This window comes from Odontesthes bonariensis, chromosome 8 (genome assembly GCF_027942865.1).
Source record: "Odontesthes bonariensis isolate fOdoBon6 chromosome 8, fOdoBon6.hap1, whole genome shotgun sequence".
In the NCBI taxonomy this organism is placed as follows: domain Eukaryota; kingdom Metazoa; phylum Chordata; class Actinopteri; order Atheriniformes; family Atherinopsidae; genus Odontesthes; species Odontesthes bonariensis.
In genome coordinates this window covers 16554824-16572559 of record NC_134513.1, presented here as the reverse complement: position 1 = coordinate 16572559, position 17736 = coordinate 16554824, and the positions used below count along the sequence as shown (strand labels likewise).

The 17736-nt window shown below is 45.2% G+C and overlaps 1 pseudogene; it reads right to left on the bottom strand.

The window, feature by feature from the left end:
• Positions 1-2744: 2744 nt before the first annotated feature.
• Positions 2745-17055, bottom strand: LOC142385931 (chloride anion exchanger-like; annotated as a pseudogene).
• Between the last annotated feature and the right edge of the window lie 681 nt (positions 17056-17736).

The window sequence follows — 17736 nt, the reverse complement described above, 5'->3', positions numbered from 1 at the left end:
TCACTTTAAAACGATATTTTGCGAGATTCCTTTCTGTAGGTTAGATTTGACAGCGCCAGGCAGGTTGTCATTTTTCCAGTTTGTTGTCGTAAATCGGCAACGTGATTGGTCCAGCGCGGTCACGTGGTGTCTTGTGACGTCAAAATCGTCATTCAGAAAATATTTCTTCAGAAAACGTCTCGGTTTAAAAAAAGTACAAGATTCTGTGACGCGAAACTTTTTTTATATGTGCAAAATAACTTGGTCATTTTTATCAGCTAACGGGCATGTAGTTCGGAGAGCACGGAGCGAGCCTAAACGAAAACGGGGTTCACCTTACGGCCTACACGGTTATTGTAGCTGTCAGCTGTTACAAAAGACATCATGCACTAATATCCTGTGCTTTTGTTAGGTTTAGCTTTCAGTTAGCTGCAAAAATGCTGGCAGATGTTAGACCTATTTGACATCGCTGGGAAGAAATGTAATAAGCTTCCTATGTACTCAAGTAAATGCATAAGCACAATTCATTTAAAGTACCAAAAGTGAAAGTATTTTTCATGCAGAATGTTTCCTTTTAGAACAGTGTTATTTAACTGGATTGGAAAAAAAAAGTTAACTTCTAAATTTCCTCCCCGGGGATCAATAGATACCCTTGAAGATCCACTTCCATCGTTATTTCATTTACAAATATACATATTACTGTGGTCACCACTGTGATTGAATGCATTGTGCATCGTTTCTGTCAAAAATATCGTCCTTGCCTCCTTGTTTCAAGCTGTTTTGTGTGAGCTAGAATTGGCCTGTGTGGGAAACGACTGGCTTTTCCGGTTTTCCTCATGAATATCCGCGACGTGACAATAAGGCACCTCTGGTTTGTTAAAAAAAAAAAAAAAAAAAAAAACTCACGGGGCACACCCCCTAGACCCCAGCTGAGCTGTCCCACTGTCAGCCCGCAGTGCGCTATGTTTGAACTGTGCCCGGAGTTTCTTGCTGCACTGCAACGATTGAGAATCATTGCTGTGAATTTGTGAAAGTTGGCGGATAAAATCATGTCTTCGGAGATACAACCCTACATTTACGACCCTGAATCGGACGAGGACGAAGAAGACGACGAGCAACAACAAATGTCTCCTCGTTTGTCAACGACCGTATCCCAATGGTAATTAATTGATCTCTCCCTAAACTCTCCATCATTATCGTGCATGAAATTGCAATTAACGTTGACAAAGATATTAGCAATGATCCTATCTTTATGCTGTCAGTCACTGTAGTCTGGCAGATTGCTGAATTAGCATTATAATGCGGATTCATAGGGTTAACATTCAGCTAAATATGTGTCCACCAACCGTGCATAGGCTACTAATCTCATTCTCATCAGTCAGATAACGTTAATTTATCTTTCACACACCGCGCTCTTCCTTATTGTTGGTGCGTCTCTGAAGTAATCAAACAAGTAGGGAATGGATCGCACTCAAGTTTCTTCTCTTTTCTTTTTTTATTCACTCATTGCAGGGTCAGACAGACGTTTCAGCTGTAGCCGGAACGTCCGTCTGACCCTCCATCCATCCATCCATCCATCATCTTCCGCTGGTCCGAGGATCGGGTCGCGGGGGCAGCAGCTTGAGCAGAGAGACCCAGACGTCCCTGTCCCCGGCCACTTCCTCCAGCTCTTCTGGGGGGACCCCGAGGCGTTCCCAGGCCAGCCGAGAGACATAGTCTCTCCAACGTGTCCTGGGTCTTCCCCGGGGCCTCCTCCCAGTGGGACGGACCCGGAACACCTCACCGGGGAGGCGTCCAGGAGGCATTCTCACTAGATGCCCGAGCCACCTCATCTGACTCCTCTCGATGCGGAGGAGCAGCGGTTCTACTCCGAGCCCCTCCCGGATGACCGAGCTTCTCACCCTATCTCTAAGGGAGAGCCCAGACACCCTGCGGAGGAAACTCATTTCGGCCGCTTGTATTCGCGATCTCGTTCTTTCGGTCACTACCCACAGCTCGTGACCATAGGTGAGGGTAGGAACATAGATTGACCGGTAAATCGAGAGCTTGGCCTTCTGGCTCAGCTCCTTCTTCACCACGACGGGCCGGTGCAGAGCCCGCATCACTGCAGACGCCGCACCGATCCGTCTGTCAATCTCCTGCTCCATTCGTCCCCCACTCGTGAACAAGACCCCGAGATACTTGAACTCCTCCACTAGGGGAAGGATCTCATTCCCGACCCGGAGAGACCCGTCTGACCCTGTGAGTGAATAAAAAGATAACATTAGGCGGAGATTAGCTGTGGCCATGCCATACAAGCTATGGGCGAGGCTTACGACCGAGTGACGAATCAAAGTTTCGCCTTCTCTCACGCGCTCATTTGTCTGTGTCTCTAAGTGGGTTGGTTGACCCTTCAATGACCAGTGCAGCCCAAGTAGATCGAATTACACTTTGGTGCGGCGCATGCTCATATGACTTGTTGTGACCTACTAAATTTTAAAATGAGTGACACAAAAGTGGTTTCCAGCAAAAGTTGGCCTTTAAGATTTAACCCTTAAGAACAACAATTACATAAAATGATAGCATAATTTAATAGTGTCTGTCACAAGGATAATTTGTTCTGCTATATATTGATTGCACTTTGATGCATTTGCTAAAAGGATTTCAATGTAATATATTTAATCCATTATTATCACTCAAAGAAACGTCTCTATTTATTTATCTGCAGCCCACTTTGCAAAGGCAGTAACTTGAACAAGAATAAAAAGTCGTAGTGCAGTTTGCTATCAGCGCTGGAGGGCACTCAAAAACTTTTTTTTAACCGTTTTAAGCCCCTTCAGAGCAGAAATATCCAGGAACGAGATGGCAGAGAAGTCCAGGATCAAGCTGTGGAGGTTCACTCTGGGAACACTGCTCATGAAAGGAAAGTCATCGTTCCAGTTTATTCGGAACGGAAGGTCCTTGACATCTATCGGCAGATCCAGCTCCTCAAAGTTCCCATTAGAGTCATCGGTTGTTGGGTTGAAAAAATCCTTTAAATCCTTTTCCTGTTGGACAGATGTAAAGTTTAACCACCTCAGTCTCCTCCAACCACTCTAATGTAATTTTACAATGTGCAAATGTTTGTTCAGTATCATAATGCATGAAGTGAGAACTATGAACAAATTGGTTAAACACAGAGTATTTGGATAAATTGTTGTCAAAATGAAAACATAATTTCTTAGATAATAACCAAAAACATTTTTGTGAGGTCATGGTTTATTCCAAATTTGAAGAAATTCCCTTAAGGTGATCACTAAATGGCATCTTTACAATTCAATTCAATTTAGTTATATAGCGCCAAATTACAACAAACGTCGTCTCAAGGCACTTAAATAATAAAGTCCAATTCAAGCCAATTGGAGTTCAATTCATTGTAATCATAATTAATTTCATAATAATCCAATTCATTCAGCCAATTCAAAAAAAATTTCCTATCTAGGGAAACCAACAGATTGCACAGAAGAAGGGCACATAAGCCTAGACAGGTGTAAAGATGCACAGATAAAAATACCTACAGCCACAGTTCTTAGTGCTGTTGCCTTAAGCCTGATTTATACTCGGAAACCAGGTCATTTGCGTGTGTGTCGCAGTTAACGCAGACATGCCCCCCCCCCACGCAAACACTCTGGTGCACCTCCTCAAAATTGTAACTCACCGCAGACATCGCCGCAGGGAGGAGAGAAAGGAGGCCTCTGATTGGTCAACTCTACATCCGCTCTATACTATGCGTATTTCCGGTTTGCTAACCAGCTGACGCTAACCGTGACGATTCTTTCCCTCTCTGCCAGCTCCAGTAGTAGCAATATTTCTTCTATTTCTAGATCGATCAGCTGCATCTCAATCAAAGTGCGCATTCGTCCAGTCGCCATTGTTGTTGAATGACCTCCGTAACACCCACAATCCTAGCTTGTTCGTGATTGTCCCTCTTGCGTTGTGGCGTGGGATTAACATAGCGCAGACAGCGCTTCAAGGCACAAAACAAAAATAACTGCGTCGTGTATGCGACAAGCTCATTGCGACACACTGCTGCGAAGTATACACAAGCCTTTAAACAGTATAATCAAAGTCTCACCTCTGCAAAGTCGAGATCCTTTTTCTGCAACATTTGTTTGATTTTCCCGAGAGCCTTGTTCCTCCTCCGCAAAACCCTCAGAGGGTTAAACCCAGCCTGGAACAGTGTTGGCATCATGCTCATCTTTATTTTATCCAAGAGAACAAACCCGAAGCAGCAGAGAAAGAGAGTGTATGTCGTTCATACCGCTTCTACAAGCTTGTCCCTGAAGAACTCAGTGTTGGCAAAGAAGATGGGCGAAGGTATCCTGAAGATTTTCACCCCCTTTGGTTCAACCATCTGAAAAGGGATTCATTGTGGACTGAAACCTTTCAGCATTTTTTCAGTCAGTTTTTTAAAACTTTATTTATCAGACTTACCTGTACGTAATCTTTGCAATCTCTGTACAGGTCAGTCCCAGGGATGTTAGCCAAGACAGAACAGCGGGGACTAAAGAGCCACAAGAAGTGTTGGAAAAAAACTGGTCTGTGTAGATCAGATAAAGTATCACCTTTAGGAAAGACATAGCAAGGCAAGGGCCATTCAAAGTGCTTTACAGTTGCATAAAATCACAAGGCAAATAAAATCATTCCATAAAACACAAGAAATCATCAATTAATTTAAATTAAAGACGAAGAGTGCAGATAAAATACTTGTCATATGCACAGCTCAATAGAACTGTTTTCAACCTGGATTTGAATGTTGTCAGAGTTTAGGCCTGTCTCACATCTTCTGGAAGACTGTTCCAGATGTTAGTAGTATGAAACTGAAACGCAGCATCACCTTGAGGTTGAGGTTCCCTCCCTGAGGTTCTCAGAGTTTGAGTTGGTTCATTTGGCTCTAACATCAAAGTCAGAGATGTACTTTGGTGCTTGACCATGAAGAGACTTGTACACAAGCAGAGCTGTTTTAAAGTCTATTCTCTGAGCGACAGGAAGCCAGTGCAGAGACCTGAGCACTGGACTAATATGGTCGTATTTCCTGGTTCTAGTCAGGACTCGAGCAGCAGCGTTCTGGATGTACTGCAGCTGTCTTATAGCCCGTTTAGAGAGCCCAGTGAGCAGGCCGTTACAGCAGTCTAACCTGCTGGAGACAAACACATGGATTAGTCTTTCTAAGTCTGGTTTAGACACTATTCCTTTGATTCTGGGAATGTTTTTGAGATGGTAAAAAGTTGCTGATGTTATTGATTTAATGTGGCTGTTAAAGTTCAGGAATCCAATATTACTCTGAGATTTCTAACCTGATTATTAGGTTTTAGAGAGAGATTCTCAAGGTGACTGATAACACTTTCTCTTTGTTTCTGTGGGTCACAGACAATGGTTTCAGTTTAGTGACACAATGTATCTACAGGTCTCCTTGCGTCAGTGACACGTAGATCTGAGTGTCATCTGCATAGTTGTGGTAGGACACATTATAGCTAAGTATTTGCTGGCCTTATGGAAGCATGTACAGATTGAATAATAGGGGTCCCAGGATTGACCCCTGGGGCACCCCACAGGTCATAGCCATTTGGTCTGAGACACAGTTACCGATTTCAACAATTAGTACCCTCAGTTCCCAGTTAAAAAAAAAGTGTAATTAAAAGGAAGGATGATATAACATGATGGCAAACAATATCACAGGTGGCATCAAATTCTATTTTTGCTTAAATGTGCTAAATACAGTGGAGTTGATCTTTGGAGGCTCTAAAAAATAAGTTATTTTGTAATTGTGTTAATTAGATGAAGATCCAAACTAATTAACAAATTATAAATTTAATTTCCAACTCTTCTGGAAGTGATGTTGGTACATAAAGGCTGTGTAACCAAATGGCACATTTACCATTGTCATAGTACCAGGATAACTTTTTGTGTGATGCTAGTTGATAAAACAGGTAGGTGGGTTTTGACCCATGATTTCTCAAATCCTTGGTCGTGCATGGTTGTTTTGATGGACTAGCATCCTGTCCAGGGTTTACCCCGCCTCTCGCCCAATAGCAGCTGGGATAGCCCAGAGACAGTGGATGGAGGGTAGAGAGTCCAAGGGTGTCATTTTCATGCTTGATTCTGACCTACCATCTGCAGCCTTGGTAACCATACTACATTTTTTTCCTGTATTAAACAATCCAACTTTGGTGAGCCTGCGCAAATTGCAGCTACTGATTTCTGCTCTAAACCAGTAGGAGCGGAACCTAACATGGTCTTTTGTTGTAGCTCATCCAGCCTCAACCTTCCGGGATTCTGCTCACTACAGTTGTAGAGTGGTTTTCTGAACTTGTTTAAAATTTCAGTCAGCTACAAGCATTCTTTCCTTATTCCAATCAACTCTTTGATTGAGACATTTGTGAATGTCGAGCTGTGTTTGCTCAGTGGCTTCTTGTTGTGGATAAAATCCCAAAAGTTTCTGCCGCTCCAGTTTATGAATAATTCTGAATGGAAAGGCCTGCACCTTTTTAGGACATTACTATTATATTCTGTAAATTAAATTTTTGCTCATATCAGGTGTCAAAGTATGTACTTACAACTGAATCCTGAAGATGACAGTAAACAGCTCCACCCCCTACCAACTGCAAGACCAAGATCCAATCCAAGCAGGGTGGCTCCCAGGCACGTTCCCAGCCACACCACCTGCAAACAAACACTTGAAGTCAAACATTGGAATGGCAAAGAAACAGTCAAACGATGGATAGTTGTATTTTAGAAATACACTTTAATGTTGCTAATAATTAAACGGTGACAAAACGCTTACACATTCTGGTTTGTCACTCCTCCACAGGTACGGGATTTGAAACTGCATCAGCATCCCCTTGAGGTTGACGATCACCAAGGCGCCTAAAACAGACTGCATCAAATAATAAGTGTATGTATAAGAGAAAGAAAATCCTTACACTTCACAATAAAACAATTACCATTCTAATATATGTATAAACTGACTAATGAAAAAAAATCTCACTCTGGGGAGTGGCTCCAGCAGGAAGCCTAGGGCCACTGTAACAATCATCGCCATCATGGCTGAGATCAGCCCTGCAACCTGTATTTGTAAGGAAAGTTCAAATTTGTTTTTAACATGTTGGTAAATGTAAAAAAAAAAAAAAAGGGTTATGAGGCAGATAGTTCAAAAATCAGGAAACAGATACCACCGATGGTCGAGCTGGTTTTTTTACCTGTGTTTTGCCTCCTGAGCTCTCCTGAACGGCGGTCCTGGAGAGCGCTGTGCTGGCTGCAAATGATCTGAAGCTTGCTCCAAATATATTGTTAAATGTCACCCAAAAGCCTTTTTAAAAAAGGAATCAAGGTGTGGGGAAACCCGGCTCGTGACGTCGCCGTTATGACGGTCGATGGCTGAGGGAATCCCTGATGACGTCAGTGGCTCGTCCAGGAAGTGGCCCAACCTCGGACAACAGAAGAAAGCGTCAGCGCGGAGCCAGCATACAGTGCAATCACAACAGAGGCAACAGTAAAGGAGGGGTGTTCAGTGTTCAAGCAACAGGATAGGTAGAGTCCTAATTGTCCGTGTAGCAGATCAGGTGTTGGCAATTGAGTCATTAGTGAGCCGCAAATGAGGAGTCGGTATGTGAATGGCAATCAATTTGGAACACACAGTGCACTCATAACACAACAAACTGTAATACAGCAACCAGTATATATATATATATAAACACAGCAAACAGTGAATAAACACAGCAAACAAAATACCCCACCTCCAGCAGGCTGACAATTCCCCCCCGCCTTGAGTATAGTCGACCCGACTATCATGGACAGAATCGTACTGGTTTGTTACCTTGGGTCGAGCGTGAAGAACGCCGAAGGCGCAACTGGTCCCCATTACCTTGAGGAGCAGGTGGGACTGGGGGGGTAGGCGACCCAGGCACACTGCTCACTGGCGGACCTTGCTCAGGACCATCCGTCTGGGTGGAGGGTCGTCCTGCGCCAGTTCTTGGGGGCCCTGACGGTGCATTCCTTCGAGCATAGAAGGTCAGGGGCCAATAGGCCCTCCCTGGGCCTGGTAGGCCATGGTCCACATCCCGGTCCTGGTCTGGGGGCGATGGTTCAGCTGACTGGGTAGGTTCCAGGGCATAATCGCAGATTATTGCGGTGGGCAGTGCTTGTGGGACCCTCTCTTCCCTCTGGCCGGATGACATACACTGGTCTGTCTGGGTGAATTTTCCCTACCACTGAGAATGGTGTAGGGAGCCAGCGGGTTGCCAGTTTGCCTTGTGCCCTTCGGCGGAAGTGTCTAAGCAAAACACGCTCACCTGGGAGGAGATCAGTTGCTCTGGCCCGTCTATCATACCTCTTCTTGTCTCTTCCTTGTTGTTGCTTGGTATGCCTCTCAGCCAGCTGGTAGGCTCTCTGCAAGACCTGGTGCTGGTGACGAACCCAGCCATTGCGGGCTTCTCCCTGCAGGGTCACTCCGTGGATCCAATCTACTGGCAAGCGGGCTTGGCGACCGAAAACCAGGAAGTGAGGGGTCAAGCCAGTTGTTCTATGAGCTGTATTGTTGTAGACCTGGAGCAAGGCGGGCAACTTGGCCCGCCACTGTGCCTTTTCCTCTTCAAGAAGGGTCCCCAGCAAGCCCAAGAGCGTTTGGTTGAAGCGTTCGCAGGCCCCATTGCCTTGGGGGTGGTAGGGCGTCGTCCGAACCCGCCGGCATCCATACAGCTTGCATAATTCTGCAAACAAAGCAGACTCAAAGGCACCGCCACGATCTGAGAGGATCTGTTCAGGGCAGCCAAAAACTTGAAACAGATGGGACCACACGGCCCGAGCAGTCGTGGTGGCTGACTGGTCCTTAGTAGGGACTGCTAGGGCATACTTTGAAAACAGGTCAGTCATGACCAAAATGTAGGAAGGACCACTTCTGGTTGTCCTAGTGACAAGTAGTCTATGCCTACAATCTGAAAAGGATATGTTGTCTTAATAGGCACCAGAGGTGCCTTTACCTCAGATCCTGGCTTGTTGGTGATGCATTGAGGGCAAACTCGACCCCAGTCCACTCCGTCTTTGGCCATGCCTGGCCAGAAGTAGCGTTGGCGTAGGAGAGCTGTGGTCTTGTCTGGGTTGGCGTGGCCTGCCTGACGGTGGTATTCTTCCCACAGGGTTTGGGCCTCCTGTCGTGAAACCAGGATCTGCTGGCTAAGTTCGCCAGTTTCTTGAGGGACTCTTCTCCGGACCAATACGCCATTCTTGTTCTCCAGCTTGGACCACTCTCGCAACCAGCTTTGTAGGGCTGTGCTAAGGTCACCTCGCTCGGTACTTGAGGGTGTAGTTGTAGTTGGCCAACTGGGAGACCCACCGCTGCTCTACAGCACCAAGCCGGGCCGAGTGCAAGTGGACAAGAGGATTGTTATCCGTAAACGCCTCAACAGTAGCACCCCAGAGGTAGTCCTTAAATGTTTCCGTGACGGCCCACTTCAAGGCTAGGAGCTCCAGCTTAAAGGAGCTGTAGTTCTGGTCGTTCTTTTCGGTGGGGTGTAGGCTGCGGCTTGCATATGCGATTACTCGCTCCTGGCCATCTTGGGTCTGGAACAGGACAGCCCCGAGCCCCTCTAGGCTAGCGTCGGTGTACAGACGGAAGGGGAGCTGGAAATCTGCATATGCCAGCACCGGCGCACGCACCAGAGAGCTCTTGAGCTGTTGGAAGGCTTGTTCGCAGTCTGCATTCCACACCACTGGGGTGTTCTTGCTGACGTTCTTACCTCCTTGCAGGAGGCGGTGTAAGGGGGACGCAATCTTCGCAAAACCTTGGACAAACCGGCGGTAGTAGCTAGCGAATCCTAGGAAGGACCGCAGCTGATTGATAGTCTTCGGCACCTCCCACTGCTCCACCACCGCGGTCTTGGCTGGATCCGTTGCCACCCCTTCCTGGCTCACCACGTGACCAAGGTAAGTCACCTGCTTCTGGAAGAAACTGCACTTCTTTGGCTGCAGCTTCAGACCCATCTCCTGTAGTCGTTGGAACACACGTTCCAGGTCGTTCAGGTGGCTCTCGAAGTCCGGGGAGTAGACCACAACATCGTCCAGATAAATAAGTAGCGACTCATGAAGCATTCCACCCAGGCATCGTTGCATAAGTCGTTGGAATGTGGCTGGGGCGTTGCAAAGTCCAAACGGCATCCGATCAAACTCATACAACCCTATCGGTGTTGTGAAGGCAGTTTTCTCTCGGTCTGGTGGGGCAACCTCGACTTGCCAATATCCACAGGCTAGATCCAAGGTCGAGTACCAGGCGGCCTTCCACAAGCAGGTCAGTGATTCTTCTATGCGGGGTAGAGGATACGTATCTTTATGGGTTACTGAGTTCAGTTTCCTGTAATCCACACAGAAGCACCATGAGCCATCCTTCTTCTTCACAAGGACAATGGGTGCTGCCCATGGGCTAGCGCTCTCACGTATCACCCCGCTCTCCAGCATGCCCTTCAACAAGCTGCGAAGCTCTGGGTACAGGCTGGGCGGTACCGTTCTCGGCTAGGTGGTGCGGTCCCCGTCGGGATTTGGTGCTGGATGACTCCGGTGCGCCCAAAGTTCTCTTCGTGCCTGGCGAAAACCTGAGCCCATTTGTCCATCAAAGCAGCTGCCCGCTGCCGTTGGTCTGCGGATAGCTCCTCTCCTAGGGCAGGGGGAGGAAGGGTAGAGTTAGGTTGGGTGCAGTCAACACTGTTAACAGCAACTTCAACGGTACCGGTCCCTCCATCATGCAAGCGAAGCACTTGTTGAGCCTGGATGTCCTCCGCTGTCACCTCCTGGAGCCCCGCAACGACGGTCCTGGGGGCAATATCAAGAGGGTAAGGATGAGGGTTGCATAAACGTACCAGTACATAGCCACCCCTGGTAGTCACTACAGCCCTGCCCACTCTCCATTCAACCTCAGGTTGGGGCAGCGGCTCCACCAGCAGGGTGCGACCAGAGGATGGAGCACTTTCACTCGTCCACCCCCACACCAACATTTCGACTCAGGTGGGACGGTTACAGTGTCTGCTTTTGGAAGTCGCACATGACCTTGAAATTGGGGAGTGGGCTCCATACGGGTCTGTCGGCAAACAGCAAAGGCCTTCCCCCACTCTCGCTCGGCCCGTGGTGGCAGCTGGGACCGGAAGGTGGTCTCACCAGGATGGAGGCCGTGCATCAGTTCTTTCCAGCAGTCAGTAATGACATTCATCCCCAGGATAGACCATTCTGCTCCAAAACATTCATCCTTGACGATAAACACCCCTTTGTTAGGCAGTTGCACCCCACCCACTTTAAAGTCTAACAAAACATACCCAATGTGGGGAATTTTGAGTCCATTTGCAGCTTTCAACGTCAACCAGCGAGACCCCTCCCCAGATTCTAGGCCCACAGTTCCCAAATGTTGATTAAAGAGACTCTGGCTCAGTGTTACTTGCGAGCCAGTGTCTAAAAGGCAAGGTATGGTTTGGCCGTTGACTTCCACCTCTACACCCGGACAGTCACCGATCAAAGCAGGCCGTAGGGAAGAATCAGAGGAGTCTTTCACCACCCCCACCGGCCGGCCCTCTGTGGTGGGGGGTTGTGAAAACCCCTTGCTTGTCGCCGTCGCAGTTTCTCTGTACGTGGCCTGCCTCCCCACAATCCAGGCAGATGGGTCGGCCCTGTGAGTCCCACTGAAATCGGTTTGCAGGGCTGGGGTTTGCTGGAGCAGGGGGGTTTGAAGGAGAAGTTAGTGATGGCGCAGCTCCTCTTTCCACTCGTCTATCTCTCTGCGAGGCCGGCCAGCTGTCTCCTCCACCTCTCTCCGGGAATGGCCAGCTGTCTCCTCGATCTCTTTCTGGGGCCTGGCCTGAGTCTCCTCGGTCCCCCTCCGGGCCCGACCAGTAGTCTCTTCCGTCTCTCTCCTGGGCCAACCAGCTGCCTCGTCCCTCCTGTGTGCAGTGCGGGTGGGTCTAGCCCTCACGGCACTGGCTATGGCCTCCTCTGAGTCATCATCATATCCCAATTCTTCTTCCAGGGCGCGCGCCTCTGTCGTCAGGTCTTGGAACCTCTGTCGTGGCTGTCGACGTAGGTGGCGTTGCAATTCAGTTCTGACAGGGCCCGTCTTCAACCCCAGGACAAACTGGTCTAAGAGCGCCTCGTCGTCTTCTCCAGCTTCTGCAGCCACTTCGTCAAATTCACGCCATTTGGCATGGCACTCTCGCAACCGGAGGATGAAGTCTCCCCCCTTCTCGTTCTGGCCTTGACGACACTTGAAGAAAGCAGAGCGTGCTTGGGCGGTGTTGATGGTTTCCCCATATAGGTCTTTTAAGGCGTGCAATATTTTATTACCGGTGTTGCGTCTTGTTTCATCTAACAGGGCCACTTTGCGTCGGGCGTCTCCCTCTAGGGCACTGAAGACAAAGTCTGCTTTCTGATCACCTGAGAGAGGTTGTGCGCGCAGCATAGCCTGCACCTGGGTCCGCCATTCCCCAAATGGCCGCCGCTCCCCGTTGAACTTTGGCAGCCATGGGGCACTATAAAACCAAGGCATAAACAAGGGTGAGGCTGGGGCATTAGATACATTAGGCCTACTTCTATCACCAACAGCATTTTGATTTGCATTGTTTTCTTCTGTGTCACTGGGCATCCTGCCGACAACGCCAGTTAAATTTCAGCCAAAAGCCTTTTTAAAAACCTCTTGGATTTGGGTAAATGCCCAGGACACAGAAGAATCACAGAACAGGTTTAAAATATATAACAATTTTATTAAGTAGATAAAAGAATAAATTGTCCTCTAAAATAGCCTAAGCTAATAAGAAAGTGAAATAAAAGAAATTAAATTAAAACAGTATAACATATATATATATATATATATATATATATATATATATATATATATATACATATATAAAAACACAGCAAACAGTGAATAAACACAGCAAACAAAATACCCCACCTCCAGCAGGCTGACACTAACACCAAATGCAACAAGCTCCTGAAATAGAACTGTGACAAGTTATCTCTCTCTGAGTGTAAGTTTATCTTTGTTTTGAATCAAATGAATCAGTATGAACTGCTTTAGTGTTGTAAGTCATGACGCCTTACAAACAACTCTAAGATAAAAGCAATATTCTGTGTAATTTTTAATCTTAATTACCAAAAAGATACGGATTCTTATTTTCTACAGTGCTGAGCATCAGTAACCAATTAACTCATTTTCTTTTGTTGGAGCCAAACAAGGATAGGCAGTTATTTTGTATAACTCACCTGGTTGCCGTCAATGGTGTAATCCTGTTTGATAGAGTAGACTTTGGCCACAGAGAAGGCTACCGCAAATCCCAGTATGGCTATAGGGAAGGCCTCTACGGCACTTTCCTGGAAAACCTCCACGCTGGTTGGAATGGGAGACTCATACCTGAAAAATGATAGCGTTTGATGGTGCAGTGAAATAACCGGAATTAGCTGATGGAGCATCAAACAAAAGCTTTACGTGAAGAACTCCAAACTTACCCACTGACCATTTTTCCGACAACTTCAACATTATATATTTTTTCAAAGTTGAAGCCATACGACACCCCACAAGCTATGACAGTCTGTGTGAATGAAAATGTACTCATTTGTAAAGACAACTTTGTATCATCATTTTTAAGCAGCAATTTGCTAGGAAATAAAAGCATCTTTATTTTTTTTGTTACAAAATGTTTCTTTTGCATAAGCAATTTTGCAATTAAGGGGGTAAATAACTCAATGGTGCTCACCACAATCACTTCAATGGGTATGGGAACAGGCAATTTGGCTTTGTATCTGTCATTCAGCTCCTTTGCAATGAACACTACCACCATGATCACTATTGACATCACCAGGTCACAGATGTTGATGGAGGTGATCTGGACAAAAATCTCTTCCAATGTCTGTGCAAAAAAGGGAACAAACATGTTAGCATGATTTCTCTGGGTCTCATAAAGAGTGTTCAACCAAATCAGTTAGCGTGCCCGTGTTTTTAAATTTCAAAACCCCTTAACATGAAACATACCGATTGACATTTAACAACAGTGTTTCATTGCAGATACAGTGGAGCGGTTTAGTACGAAACAACCCCCAGCCAAGGGTGTTGTTGTATGACTTTTATGTGATTTCAGCTTATGAATGTTGAAGAAATACCTATTGATGTTTAGTTGTAAAGATAAGAGGGCAGTGCGAGTTTTCTATAAAAAATTTACAACAAGACGTCATATTACCAACAAATCTGACTTTGACTCTACAAACTGAGGTTTGTGCAGTTTGTTTCTGCATTCAGACTACATTTTTGCATGTTTTCAACCCCCTGGACCAGCCACCACCCTGTAGCCACTCTCTGTAAAACACATGGTTGAGGGTCCAAAACCAAATTCGGAAGTCAATTTCTTTTTTGGGTCTGTGCAAGACTGGATCAGAAAGGCTGACTGCTGATACTGAGGCTTAGGGTTAGAGTAGGTTGGGTATTTAAAAAAAAAAAAGATACAATACAGCACTAATACAATACTGTATCAATACTGATACAATTCAGCACCTTGCAAGCTATTTTTCCCCCCAGAGTTCTGGGTCTTGTTCAATGCAAAGTGTGTTTCCACACTTTCTCCTCAAAAATTTCCTTTTACTCTTTATGGTGAGTGTGTCAGAGTTAACAGCAACATGCACTGAAGTGCATTGGCTCCAGCTCCTCTATCCTTGTGTTCTAGGATAGGGTATTCAGTGTATAACTGTTTCACATTAAAGACGCGTTATTATAATTTCACAACTTAAGCAGCCTGTTGGTTTGCTTTATTATCAAAAGGGCATGTGAATCTGAATCTGCTTGTGGTTTTTAGGATATTTCCGATTGACCGTTGCACTAATTTTTGTTACTCAGACTTGGCAATTTTGGTTCTACTTGTCTTAGTTTCAAAACTAAAACTGTATTGACGGTAATAATCTAATATCAGTTCAAATCGGTCTGTGACTTACATTTACGACAGAGAGTGGGCCGCTGATTCCTGGAACATTCAACCCCAACACAAACTTGAGCTGGGACACTAAAATATGAACAGCAACTGCTGTGGTGAAACCAGACACCAGAGTGTCTGACAGGTACACAACAATAAAGCCCACCTGCAGAACACCCATGGCAAGCTGCATTGGAGAGAAAAGGAAAGTGAAAAAAAAACAATGGTTTTCAGAACACGAAGAATGAATGACTTGATCCAGAGAGAGACATTTACCTGGAAAATTCCCATCAGGAATGTCACAGAGGAGGCCACCAGGACTCTTTGTTGGTCCTGGGTTAGGCCTATGAATTCCGTAATATTCGCCGGTGGTCCATCCTCAGGCACCAGGCGTGTCACCACAGCTCCCACCATGAGGCTAAGGACCGGGAAGGAACCTGAAGAAAAGATAGGTGTGAAATCTGGTTTATTACTTGGAGACAGATTGTAGAGATAACAAAGGCATGCTATGATGATTAGAATGTATCTTAAGCCTTATCCAGATTTGAAAAAAATGTTATGTTCAAATCTTTAGTTGTAAAAGACAGGAGAAAAAGGGGAAACACTTTATCCTTTTAGTTTGGCATGACATACCTACAGATATGTGCCTTGAAGTGCCCAGGAAAAAGTATGTTAGCATTGGAAAGAAAGCTGTGTAAAGGCCATAGCTTGGAGGCAACGAAGCTAGCAGAGAGAAGGCGAGTCCTGAAAGGGAAAACAGCAATACAGTGTAGGATGTTGGACAGCTGTTTGTCTACCAAATTTTGAACAATGCACACTTCAGGAAACAGCAATCAAGTTTGCGAAAGACGTTAACTATGTGGACATATAAGCGAAAACTTGTCATAAAGGGTATTTTGAATTTAGTTTCAAGCATTCGAGGCCATTGACATTTACATTTGGCCTCTGTTTGCACTTACTGCGCAGCTATACGTTACTACTGTTTAGGCACATTATGCTTTTGAGGTATTTTGTCTTGATGTGGCCAAAATTGCCTCAGTTTTATACCATCTGTTGCCTGAATTGCAGCCAAACAATTCCTGTGTGCTGGGGAATAAAGACAACATATTTGCATTTTGTGTTACTTTTAAGTCCCTGCTAGAGCGGCTGTAAGGTTGTACAAGTCACAGTATGTAATTTGACATGCCGCATAATATTTATCATATGAATGTTTAAATGTTATCAAACTGAGTGTATCTCAGTTCATAATAATTCACAATGCTATACGTACCTTCAGACTCTAAAGTCTATCAAAGCCACTTCGAGCATAAGCTTTTACCTCCATTTGTTGCCTCCTTCTTTTTTCATTAATCTTATCTTGAGCAGTGTTTTTGCTCAGTAATTTGTCATTTCAGTGTATGTCATAACAAGACGAATTGGGTATTTCAACACATAAAGCATTCTAAAATGGCCAAGACAAAATTCTTAAAGTAAATGTCCATCAAAGAAAGAGTAAGAATATGATTGTGCATTTAGAACCAAATTGAGTCATTTTCTGTACAAGTTACCTTCATACATGCAGTATTAGAAACATCAGTTTACATTTGTTGCTAGTATGTAGTGCATTGTTCATTACAGCAAAACTGTGGTATAGAATCAGATTAAGAAGTCAGCCTTGAAGTAAACCAAATTGTTTTGCCTTGAAAGCACAAAAGAGGATCATTCAGCTCTTAACCTTGCATGATGGCCCCAAGTCCCGTGCTGATCCCAGACACCACATCGCCCAGTAGCCACTCTCTCACTCTGTAAATCCTCATCCATCCAATGACAGGTAGACGAGAAAGCACTGCATTTTTGGAACGTTTTGCATCACAACTGTTTAAAATGGCATGAAAGCAAAGAATTTTCCTCAGGCTCAAACAAAAAAAATTCTTTCATAAACCAATAGTTTCTGCAGAATGCCAAGCACAAGTGATTATGATTAAAAAAACAAACTGATTTCTGTGGTGCCAGGGCTTACTTACGTCAGATATTCTTTAACATGGTCCAGGGAGGTTTTGTGCTTTCTGCAGATTTTCTTGTTACTATCAGCAAAGCTGTCCTCGGAGTAAACCGGTCTTGCCACCACATACTGTTTCCTCAAAGTCGCCATCCTCACACATCAAGTGTTTGAAGAGTTCGAACTTTGATATAATGTAAAGGATCCTTAGTGGAACCTTTTCCCAGAGTATCTATTGTGAGATCTGCGATCAGTCTCATCACTGTGTGGGTTTTGTCATTGCTCCGTTCAATCATTAACAATTTTTTTTCAATCATTTGTTCGAGCCATCTCTTTTCCTTTTCCTGCTTTCATTTTTTTTTCGTTCACCTACTTTCCAGCTGAAATATGTTTTGGCCATTGTTAAGCCAGGGAAAAAAAAGGCTGATTTTCACACAAGAAAACAACTGGAATGAAAATCAGTGGCAACAGGTCTTATTGAGTGATGAATCCTCCCCAGAGCCTGGACCTGAACATGACTGAAGCAGTGTGGGATCATCTTTATAGAGAACAGAACAAAAGCAGCCAACGTCCAAAGAAGAGCTTTGGAAAGTATTTTTGTAGAGGCCTGGAGAGCTATTCCTGGAAACTACCTAAAGAAACTACAAGAATGCCTTCTTAAAAGGGGTTCAGGTTGTGTTGATGAACAAAGGCGCTCATATCAAATATTGACTTTTGAGCTCACTTGTATTGTGCAGACTGTTGTTAACTTGTAATCTGAATTTCCATATATTTTTGCATGTTTCAATAAAACTTCACCCAATGGCAGGTGGCACAGGCTCAAGCCCCGTCCCA